The sequence below is a fragment of the Acinonyx jubatus genome, chromosome A2 (assembly GCF_027475565.1).
Source record: "Acinonyx jubatus isolate Ajub_Pintada_27869175 chromosome A2, VMU_Ajub_asm_v1.0, whole genome shotgun sequence".
NCBI lineage: Eukaryota > Metazoa > Chordata > Mammalia > Carnivora > Felidae > Acinonyx > Acinonyx jubatus.
The window spans coordinates 73,529,858-73,542,576 of record NC_069383.1 but is presented as its reverse complement, the minus strand read 5'-3'; the positions used below and the strand labels follow the sequence as shown (position 1 = coordinate 73,542,576).

General features: G+C 34.9%; 1 protein-coding gene across 7 annotated transcripts in view; it reads left to right on the top strand.

The window, feature by feature from the left end:
- Nucleotides 1-12,719, top strand: part of CDK14 (cyclin dependent kinase 14) — a 599,181-nt gene that overhangs the window by 300,423 nt on the left and 286,039 nt on the right. The window lies entirely within an intron of this gene.

Here is a 12,719-nt window from a genome sequence, read left to right as displayed (position 1 = left end):
TGTGTGTGTTTATTTTGCTCTATAAAAATAACATGTTATTGTATGTCTTTTTAAAATATGTATCATGGATATCCTTTAAAATCAATGTATGATTGTAGTTTAATCTTCCTGAAAACTGCATATGAGTCCATAGTATGAAAAAAACCATAATTTTCAACTGTTTCTTATTCATGGATCTTGGCTTGTTTCTAGAATGTTGCTATTGTAATGAATTCTAGGGTAAATAATAGTATGAAACCTTTACATTCTTACTTCTTTTATATATCTAGTTAATGGATTTTCTTTACTAAGAGACAAGATTTCAGTTTTAATGAATTTGACTGGAACATTTGCCCGCAAGTTTGTAAATTATAGGAGGACTGTTTTTCTTTACTGTCATGAGCATTGACCATAACCAATCATTTTAATTTTTGCCATTCTGATAAGTAAAATTGCAATACCTTTTATGTTAGTGTTTTCTTGGCTGCTAGTGACATCAAGTATCTTTTCACATGTTAAGATCTTGACTGTTTGTAATTACATTGCCTGTTCTTATATATTACCTATTTTTCTAATGTTGATTTTCTTATTTTTAATACGTTGTAGGTGATTGTTAATATTTGTGGTATTAATGATGATTTTTATGGTGGCCAGTTATGTTGTATAACTTTTTTAATTAAAAAATTTTTTTAACGTTTATTCATTTTTGAGAGACAGTGGGAGATAGAGTGTGACTGGGGGGAGGGGCAGAGAGAGAGGGAGAATCTGAAGGAGGCTCCAGGCTCTGAACTGTCAGCACAGAGCCCAACGTAAGCTCTGATTGTGAGATCATGACCTGAGCCGAAGGTAGACGCTCATCTCTGAGCCATCCAGGCACCCCTATGTTGTATAATTTTAAAATGCAGGAACTTGTAGCAATTCTGAAATAGCATTGTGTTTTAGACAAATAATAGAATCAATATGGTTTTAGACAAATAATAGAATCAATAATAGAATCAATATAGTCTGTTGTTTCATATAGCTCTTTTTTTGTTGTTTTTTGTTTTATTGATAGATAAATAATTTATCTTAGATATTTATGATAGATAAATAATTTAAATTCTTTGTTCATTTTTCTTCAAAATCAGTATCCGTTGACATAAACAATTATTTAGTCTTAAATTGGGGAAGAAACTTTAACAGATGGAAAGACTCGTTTCGTCAATCTTGGCCATGTTTAAGTCCAACTCCAAACATTAATATCATAACATGAACATAATTTTGGTTTTTTTCCTAAACATTGAAACATTTTAAGTTCTCTTATTTACACATTAAATGTTCTCTTCTTAGGGATGATTAGGTTCAAAACCAATAGTACAATACATCCTTACTCTTGTTTCCTACTTTAACCCTGGGGATCTGTAGAGAACCCAGTTAGTGAGACCTTCAGCTCTAGGGGACCCAGGGGTCTCAGCTCTAGGGGGCTGAGCCTGCCAATCTCAGTGAAAATCAACAGCTACTCTGAGCAAACTTTGACTTCTTGACTTCCAAGTTCAGTGACAAGATTGAGATTAAAGAGCTGACTGAACCTTTTCAAAAAGAACCATGACATCACTGGATTTTTATTATTCTTGCTTGGTTTTCTTATCAACCCTCTGTGTGTCATTAGTTATGAGCTAAGTATTGGTGGAAATTTTTGTTGGTGAAACAAAGAAAAAAGCTTATTCCACAAAGCATCACCATGTTCACCATACTCAGGCCAGTGTCACTGGTAATTTTTGTGGCATTTGTAAGTTCTGCTTTTTCCATTACATTTTATTTTTCCTTTATCTCCTAGTGGTCTCGAGGAACTTGACTTCTAGGCTGCCGTTTTTCAGCAACTAGTATGTACTTGAAATCATGTTTCAACAACTCTTATCCAAGTTTTGCAAGCTTTTCTTTTATTCCATGGTCATTCGTTGTTCTTCAAATACCTAGTGTTTGCTACCTATTCCCAGCCCTTGTTGTGCCATGGCAGTAAACATGGTTTAATAGTTAGTGCCTTCCTAGGCTGTGGTGAGAAACTTAATGGTGAATTCATTGTGCAGTCAGAATAGAAATAATGTCACAGAAATTGGACGAAACATACACAGTGAGTCTGGATATTAGTCATATAGAGCAGGAATTATATATACTCAGAAGTTGCTTGATGTGATCACAGATTGATGCCTCACTACATTTTTGCCTGTAATGTGATTTACCTCTTCTTATACCATTTTGAGTAACTGAAAGTCAGCAAAATGTATTGATGTATAGTATCCCTTTACACATAGCTATTGAAATCTCAGCTCCTTCAAAGCATAAGAGACTCTTAAAAACTGAGAACAAACTGAGGGTTGATGGGGGGTGGGAGGGAGGGAAGGGTGGGTGATGGGTATTGAGGAGGGCACCTTTTGGGATGAGCACTGGGTGTTGTATGGAAACCAATTTGACAATAAATTTCATACATTGAAAAATAAATAAATAAATAAATTAATTAATTAATTAATTAATTAAAAAAAAAGAAATCTCGGCTCCTTGAGGATTTGCCAAAATGTACTGGACAGTCTTACTTCTTGAAATATTTACGTGTACAGGAAACCTCAGTAGTCATTTAAAGGTCTTCAAACGTGGCTCCATGGCAGAGTCACCTGCAAAGCTTTAAATGTATATATATTCTCTCCTCTCTTCCAAATCCAGAATAATATTTAAAAATTCCTTTAAGTAGGAAGAGGTGGGCATTTGCTCAGACCCAGTGCTGAGAGCCCAGGTTGCCTCCCATGATCCACAGTGTCCCCTTGCTCTCCCTGTGACCCTGCATGGCTTTACCTGTGGAGGACATGTGTGCTAGCTAACAACCCTGGCATGTCACCCTCTCACAGACTTACAGCCTGCCTCTGCTGCTCTTCACTCTGCCGGTGGGGTGATCGCTGTGGACAGGGGCTGGGCCAGTAGGTGGGGATGGGGAAGAGCATGAGAGACAGGGTCTGGCCTGTGGTGCTTCAAAAAATAAGTGTCAGACCCATGCTTCAAGGTTGAAAATTGGAAGTGTCTTTTGTGAAGAATCTGATCAGTCCAACAGAACAGACCTAAAGAATCCAGGCAACTCTACAGCAAAGACCTCCTTTGACATAAGTAACTTGGAGGAAGCAAAGTTGTGTGCATTAAATTAGAGAAAGATTGTAAAGAAGACATCAAAAAATTATTAATACTCTCAAAGATGTAGAAGAACTATAGTATATCTATAAAATAAGAATGATAAGTTATTTTTTTTAAAAAAGGAACTTAGTGAACAGAAGGTTGCTTTAGAAATTAACAATATGATGACAGAGTGGTGCCTGAGTGGTTCCATCAGCTGAGCGTCTGCCTCTTGATTTTGGCTCAGGTCATGATCTCACAGTTAATGAGTTTGAGCCCTGTGTTGCACTCTGTGCTGGTAGTGCAGAACCAGCTTTGGATCCTGTCTCCCTCTGTTTCTGCCCCTCCTCCACTTGCATGCATGCACACACTCTCTCTGCCTCTCAAACATAAGCCTTAAACAAATATGATGAAAGACATAAAAAATAACAAAAAAACATGGGTGATAAAGGTAAAGAAGTTTTCCAGAAAATAGAGTATAAAGCACAGATCTGAAAAATGAGAAAGAAAGTATCAAAAAAAAATTAGAGGTCCAGTCCAGGGGATCCAACCTCTGAATAATTGGAGAAAATATGCAGGAGGAATCATCAAAGTAATAGTCATTCAACTACACTTTTTCCAGCTGTGGAGGATGTGAATTTCAAGATTAAGAGGGTCCATTAAATGCCCATAATATTTAATGAAAATAGACTGACAATAAGATTCCTTATTTCAAAATTTTAGAACGCTGGTTTTGAAGAAAAATCCTACAAAAGGAAACGGCTTTACTGTGATAGAATTATAGTGGCTTAGCCTTTTCAGCAGCAACACTGGAAGGGAGACAGCACTGGGACAGTGGCTTGAAAGTTCGTATTTAAAATTATTCCCTCAGGGAGCCTGGCTGGCTCAGTCAGTAGAGCATGTGACTCTTGATCTCATGATCATGATTTCAAGCCCTATATTGAGTTTAGAGCTTACTTAAAAAAAATAAATAAATAAAATTATTCTCTCAACCTAGTATTCTATACAAACTATCAATTGTGAAGGTAAAGTAATTATTTTCAGATATTCAAAAAGTTGAACATAATGCCCACTGTACATCCTTTCTCAGGAAGCTACTTGAGGATGTACTCCACTAGAATTCAGGGTATAAACCAAGGCAGAGAAGACAAAGAAACCAAGAAACAGAGGCTACCACAGAGAGAGATGCAGGAGGTTTTCAGGACAATGCTGAAAAGAATCCCAGGATGACAGTTATGCATTAGTCTGGGAGAGTAGTCCACTGGTCCAGTTGGAGCAGGTCAGGGGTTTCCAGGAGAGATTTCCAAGAAGAGGAAATTGTTAGGTAAAATACCTAATGTGTTTGAGAAGATTTATGAGATGGGAAAAGAGTTTGGTGTTGAGTTAGCACTAACTGCAAAGAAAACTAACCAAAGGAAAACAAACCAATAAACAAAAGAACTAGATCATCAGTAACACCAGGAAAACCAAATTATTGTGTGTGGGTGGGGGTGGGGGTAAAAGTATTCATAGTAAACTAAATGGCTCAGGTCTAAATAATATTTACATAGTCATAATAATTTAAATGTTAATGTTGGTAAAATTAAAAAGGAAAAATACCTCTGAGTGATTCTGCTATAGCCAGGCAAGCTCCTTCCAGGATTAGTATCCTAGAAAAGGTTTTTTGACTCTGTCCAATGTTCTTCTCCCTACACTACATGATTAATACATTAAATTACTGTAAGTAGCTTATTATTTAGCTTTATATGCACTCAGTCACATAGTTTTATCATCATTTTCATATTGAAGATAGTACTCTTATCTTCTCTGAGGGTGTGGGAAGTTAAAAAATAGAATGCAGCTTGTTAATGCCTGTGTTTTGGCATCTGAATTGCCATGCACGGAAGCAGACGGCCCTTATTACCATGTTGGTTTCCATGGGAGGCCACTCACCTAATTATGCACTGGCTTTTCTTCACCTGCTTAGACACAATGCCCTCCTCCAGGGTTACATTTAGGATCTGCACTGCAGGTGAAATTATTCTCAAAGTAGTCTGACTGTGATATAGTGACAGATGTCCCACAGGTATTTCTGTTTGATATATTAATGCATTTTTTTCACGTTGTGATATTTATTGTCACTTAAATCTATAAATGCAAAATGAAGAGCATAAGAATAATATTTACTAAGTTAACAGCTGTTCATAAGGCTGAGATGTTAATTTAAAAAAAAAACAGTTGAGCTAAAATAAGACCTTGTAATGGTTCTTTATAAATTTAAGGAGATGGGAAAACCAGGTGAGATCCACTTTTATATTAAAAGAGCATATTCTTTAGTAACTCCAAAGCTCTGTGTTTACCTAAATAGCTTGTGGATCATTAAATGTTTGGAATGTTGTAGATACTGAATATTCATTACAGGGAACAGAAGGAAAGTACAGTGATCAGACCTTTTTGTTTCTAAATCTGGCAATTTTGACTTTTAGTTTGATTATTGGGCAGCATAAAAATATATGTAAAGCATTTGTCTTGGATTCTAAAAATGTGAATATTTTTGTTTAGATTTCATATATCCTTGTTTACATTAATACTGTGGGATGTCATGTACCTAAGAATTGAGATTGTTCTTTAATGTGAATCAGATACAATTTTAAGCATTACAAACATGATAGATCATTGAAAAATGAAAGAGAAAAGAACAACTGGAATGATACATAATTTGTGATTTCATAATAAGGCATAGAATTCTACAGTAATTTTATGCTAATTCTCAGCAAAACATCTGTTAAAGTTTATCTTTCTTGATGTATATTCCTGGTAAATACTAAGTAAACTCATAACAAAAAAATAATAATAAACTCACAACAAAAAATAAACTCATAACAAAAATTGTCAATGTTAACTAAATTTCTAGAATCATTTGCTATTTTGCCCACAAAATATATCTGTTCTCAACATGACATTGTGAAATAAATATTCACTATTAACTAATGGTTTGTTTCTTAGCATAATATCAATTTTAGACAAATGGGTAATTTTAGCAGTTAATTACTTAGAGGGCAATTTAAAATCTCAATCAAAAGCCTGAGGACATTGTCCTTGTTATAAATATTTATGATGATTAAAGGTATAGCAAGCAATTGCTAGAACATAATTGGTATGTCAGAAACTAGTTAGAATTTGGGGGGAAGGATAGTTTATTTTTTCCCCCTTTTAAGCCATTAACTATAAATATTATTAGGTTTTGACTATCATTGTTGAGTCGAATGCAGAACTTGTGTTAGTTCTTCAATTTATAATTTTCAGTGATTTACAGGTTGATCATTGAGGTAAAGAAAATGACCATAACAGCCTAAATTTTACCCTTCATTCAATGTTTCATGTGTTCTTTAAAAATTGATAATCATGAGAGACTAAAAAAAATTAAGTTTCATAAAAAAGATTAATTGATGCTGTCTCCAGGTGATATCTAGAAATGTAGATGCATGAATCTTATTGATGACATTGGATCTTCCTGTATTTTTCTGTAATGTACCTTCATATCCATGTTATCTTAATGGCTTTGCAAGAAGATTCCTTTCAAAAAAACCATTTGCATTTTTTCAACAAAATTGTTTTGGATAATCCAAAATAATCCAAGCGGTTATGAATACTGTACCTTATTCTCTGAAATATCTGACATGCTACTGGCATATAGCTGAGTTTTATTTTTTTAATTTCAATATCTATATTAATTAAAAAGATATTAGGATTATTATGCTTGAAAAATTGCTATTTTCCTTTCATAGTCCAGGGAACAAGCAGGTGTATAACAGACAGAATAATGTTATGCCAAATTAAGACTGTCTTATACAGATGGCACTGAGAATTGATTCCTAAATGAGACTTTCTAATGTTCAGATAGAAAATCAGATAGCACCTGATTTTCTCCATATTCTACATTAGAGCTCTCATTTAGCTGGTAATGATTTCCTACTATGCATTACTGTGACTATATAGAGGATTTTCTCATTCTGTATTTTGAGAAATAGGATTATTTCATGAAGGCATTAATGAGTGCTTTAGTCTCAGCACCTGTCCAGGTTTCTTTTGAACATTTTTATCCTATTTTTGCTATAACAAAATAATCTTCCCTATCTAGAAAGTGAAGGATGAACAATAAAAGAAAGTGAAGCTTCATGTGTTGATTCATATTGTGCTCGACGTTCACAGGGGCTCTAAGCAGTGAATTTCTGGTTAAGATGTGGGGCCCACTTTCCGCCGTTCAGATCATGTCGTTTGTATCTTTGGCATCACATGCTTGCTTATCTGCTTGTAACAGTTTGGATCAGACAAAGGAATCAAGGCAGTTAATTAAACAACAGACTCTTTCTTAGAAGTGCTTTGAAACCTGGATTTAAAAGAAATAACCCCAAAGATTTATGAAGTACAACCATCAGAAGTATGCCATATGATATTTTGTTGAGATGGAAGATGATTGTAAATGGAATCACCCAGCTTGGGGAGTACCCAGTGGGAATACACCTTCCTGGGTTTTAAGCTTAAGCCATTCACTTTTCCTCTCTCCCCTTTAAGGGTTAAGATGGATCCTGCACTTGACCTCTTTGTTTGCATGTTTTCCAAGACAAGAGGACCCAGGAGGGAAATCAGGCTGAGTAATAGAGTTATGTACACACTACCAAAGATATTTGTAATTTTTTTGCACACGTACAGCCTTCATGTGACTAGCCAGTACATCTCATTAATGTTTTGTCATAATGTATCCATTCCTATTATTTGAGACCTATCTGAGAGGATGTAAAGAGAGGTCTTTTGATCACTGTATCCAAATTCAAAGTGTTTCCTGCATTCCATTTTATTGCGTTTTTATCTGAAAGTCAGGACCTCTCACTCCCCTTCACCCATTTTGCCCATCTCCCTATTCCCCTCTTCTCGGGCAACCACCAATTTGCTGTTTATGGGTCTATTTCTACTTTTTTTGTTTGCTCATTTGTTTTGTTTTTAGATTCCATATGAAAGTGAATCATATGGTATTTGTCTTTCACTTAGCATAATACCCTCTAGGTCCATCCATGTTGTCACAGATGCCAAGATCTCATTTTTTATGGCTGAGTAATATCCCATTGTATGTATATATGTATACTTCTTCATCCATTCATCTGTCAATGGACACTTGGTTTGCTTCCATATCTTGGCTATTGTAAATAATGCTGCAATAAAACATACGGGTCCATATATCTTTTTTAATTAGTATTTTCATTTTCTTTAGATAAATACCCAGTAGTAGAATTACTGGATTACATGATATTTGTATTTTCAATTTTTTTTTAGTGCGTCCATACTATTTTCCATAGTGGTTCCATTGGTTAGGACTCCCACCAACAGTGTACAAAGGTTTCTTTTTCTCCAGTTCTTGCCAATACTTGTTATTTCTTGTCTTTTTGATTCTAGCCGTTCTGACAGGTGTAAGTTGATATCTTATTGTGGTTTTGATTTGCCTTTCCCTGATGATGAGTGATGTCGAACCTCATGTATCTGTTGGCCATCTGTATGTCTTCTTTTGAAAAATGTCTATTTAAGTCCTCTGCTCACTTCTTAATTGGGTTAATTGGGTTTTTGGTATTATATAAATTCTACATATATTTTGGATATAAAACCCTTATCAGATCATTTTCAAATATCATCTTTCGTTTCAGTAGGTTGCCTTTTTGTTTCATTGATGGTTTCCTTTGCTGTGCAGAAGCTTTTTATTTTGGTGTAGTCCAAATAGTTTATTTTTGCTTTTGTTTCCCTTGCCTGAAGAGACATGTCTAGAAAAATGTTTCTGTAGAACAATGTCAAAGATTACTGTTTGTGTTCTCTTCTAGGAGTTTCATGGTTTCAGGTCTCACATTTAGGTCTTTAATCCATTTTGAGTTTATTTTTGTTTATGGTGTAAGGAAGTAGTCCAGCTTCGTTCTTTTGCATGTAGTTGGCCAGTTTTTCCTGGATCATTTATTTAAGACACTGTCTTTTTAAAAAAATTATTATTTTTTTTTTTAATTTACATCCAAGTTAGTTAGCATACAGTGCAACAATGATTACAGGAGTAGATTCCTTAATGCCCTTTATCCATTTAGCCCATCCCCCCTCCCACCACCACTCCAGCAACCTTCTGTTTGTTCTCTATATTTAAGAGTCTCTTATGTTTCGTCCCCCTCCCTGTTTTTATATTATTTTTGCTTCCCTTCCCTTATGTTCATCTGTTTTGTTTCTTAAAGTTCTCATATGAGTGAAGTTATATGATATTTGTCTTGCTCTGACTGACTAATTTTGCTTAGCATAATACCCTCTAGTTCCATCCATGTAGTTGTTAATGGAAAGATTTCATTCTTTTTGATTGCTGAGTAATACTCCATTGTGTGTATATACATATATATACCATATCTTCTTATATTTTTTTTTCATATCTTCTTTATCTGTTCATCCATCGATGGACATTTGGGCTCTTTCCATACTTTGGCTATTGTTGATAGTGCTGTTATAAACACTGGGATGCATGTGTCCTTTCGAAACAGCACACCTGTATCCCTTGGATAAATACCTAGTAGTGCAGTTGCTGGGTCACAGGGTAGTTCTATTTTTAATTTTTTGAGGAACTTCCATACTGTTTTCCAGAGTGGCTGCACCAGTTTGCATTCCCACCAGCAGTGCAAAAGAGATCCTGTTTCTCTGCATCCTCGCCAACATCTGTTGTTGCCTGAGTTTTTCATGTTAGCCATTGTGACAGGCGTGAGGTGGTATCTCATTGTGGTTCTGATTTGTATTTCCCTGATGATGAGTGATGTTGAGCATTTTTGCATGTGTCAGTTGGCCATCTGGATGTCTTCTTTGGAGAAGTGTCTATATATGTCTTTGTCCATTTCTTCATTGGATTATTTGTTTTTTGGGTGTTGAGTTTGATAAGTTCTTTGTAAATTTTGGATACTAACCCTTTATCTGATATGTCATTTGCAAATATCTTCTCCCATTCTGTCAGTTGCCTTTTAGTTTTGCTGATTGTTTCCTTCACTGTGTATAAGCTTTTTATTTTGACAGGTCCTAATAGTTCATTTTTGCTTTTGTTTCCCTTGCCTCTGGAGACATGTTGAGTAAGAAGTTGCTGGGGCCAAGATCAAAGAGGCTGTTGCCTGCTTTCTCCTTGAGGATTTTGATGGCTTCCTCTCTCATGTTTAGGTCTTTCATCCATTTTGAGTTTATTTTTGGGTATGGTGTAAGAAAGTGGTCCAGGTTCTTTTTTCTGCATGTTGCTGTCCAGTTTTCCCAGCATCACTTGCTGAACAGACTGTCTTTATTCCATTGGATATTTTCTGCTTTGTCAAAGATAAGTTGGCCATACGTTTGTGGGTCTGTTTCTGGGTTCTCTATTCTGTTCCATTGATCTGAGTGTAAGACACTGTCATTTTTTCATTGTATACGCTTGCCTCTTTTGTCATAGATTAATTGACCGTATAAGCATAGATTTATTTCTCAGCCATCCCCCTATCTTTTTTAAAAAGTTGTATTCATATCTTATCAATTGATATTAAGACAATTCATGTTGACTTAGTGTCTAGGATGTTACTTTAGGCATTAAAATCATTTTAAACTTCATTTATTACTATTCATTGTGTGTAAAAAAAAGAAAGACCCTTTAGTTAGGGGAGAGTAGCAAGCATACATTCACAAATGTAGCTGAGAAAAACTTGTATTTCATGCAATTTCTTTTAGTTCTAAAAAGTACATATCATTGAGGTCAGTTTTATAACTCTGAACTGTATTGACAAATAGAAACCTCATAACAACAGGTCTTAAGAAGATTATATGATCCAAATTCCTTGAAACAACTGTTTCAGTTTTTTTCTTGGAAACTTATGTTGGATAACTATTAAAGCCAATAGCTTAAGTTTGACTATCTTGTTTCTAGTTATCTGGGGAATATTTCTAGTACTAATTTTAGGGTTTTGACCAACTTTAGTAAAGGGAAAATTCTCACCCTCAGCCTTACCAGCTTGCTTCATTATATACACAAACCCTAATAATGTGGAGACCTTCTTACTATATTAGAACTTCTTTCAGGGAACTTGGCAAAACAAAGATCTGTCTTTCAATCCCTTTTGACTCCTTTTATCTGGTTCCCAAGGTTTCAATCTGCCTGCTTAAGGCGGGTGTCTCTGTGTCTTGAACAACACCTTGCTTGATATCTACCATTGCCCTGAGGCTAGAAGAGAAGACAGAGTGGGTGGCCAATTTACCTGGTATGCTCAAAGATCACAGAAAGTGTGTAAAATCTTTCCCTGAAGAGCTTTCCCAAGTCCCAGCAGTTCTCATTTTTGGAGTTCTTCCTCTCCAGAAATACATCCTCTTTAGGAATAAGATATTAATGTTTAAATATTTTAGACAATGTGTATTAAATAGTTGTTACATTTTCTTGAAATGATAAAATGTTATGTATCTCAGTACCTTGAAGGAGTAGAGCAAAGGAGAAGACCATTGAATGAAAGATCTCAAAAAGGACAAAAAGTGGCAAGACAAGTTCCCCCTGCTACTCAGACATTCCAAAAGCTGCACCTGTCTGTAGTACGTGGCAAAAAAGTACATACCTACAACCTGATGCCTGGGCATGAATATCTGTGTTTTACACCATCCAGTAATACATTTCACACCATCAAGTGTGTCTAAAGTGACACAAATTATACCATAATATTTATTTCTGTCTCCCTTACATCTCTATGTAACATTCTAATTATTCTTTTTAAAAACTTTAACACATCAAACTGCGATGATGTTTTATAAAATAGAAACTGTTTGGCACGAGTTCTGTATATTGTATTCGAAATTAGGATTTGGTATTTGCATCAGGTATTTGCACATTTGAACGTCACCTAAGTGAAATGAATCATGATGAATCATACTGTGGCCTTTAAAAATTGAAGAAGACCTACTCTTTAATGAAACCATTCTCTGATGTATATTATAAAATATTTTGACATTTATCAGATAAACTCAAAGTTTCTAATTATTTTTCATCTCTAGAAAGCTTGATGTCTGCCTAATTTCATGTTTGCATAGCCTATGGGTTTTTAAACAATACAGTTGTTAAACATATTATTTGAAGTATTTATTGCCCATGTACAACTTTGGTTTATTTGCCATTGTCATATTTTCTGGCCTTAGATTCACACAATATATAGCTATTCAAGTAGTACACATACTGAAAAAAAAAATCAAACAGTACATAAGCAGTACTCTTAATTTTGAGTGTCAGAGCAAGACAACAATAGGTTCAAATATTAGTATTACCTCTTACTTGCTAGGTGTCCCTTTGGCCAATTCATTTAATTTCTCTGAGCCTTTGTTTCTTTATCTGTGAAATAGGGATAATAGCATCTATCTGGCAGAAGTGTTGGGAGGATTAAATTACCTAAATGAGTGTAAAACACTTAGTGCAATGTCTGTCATAGTAATCACTTAATAAGTGGCAGTTATTATACTCTTCTGTTATTCATAAAATTATGAAATGATACAATATCGCAATGTGAATGACTGTTAAAGATAACTAAGACTCAACCAGTCATTTAAGTTACAGAGATGAGAGATTTAAGATA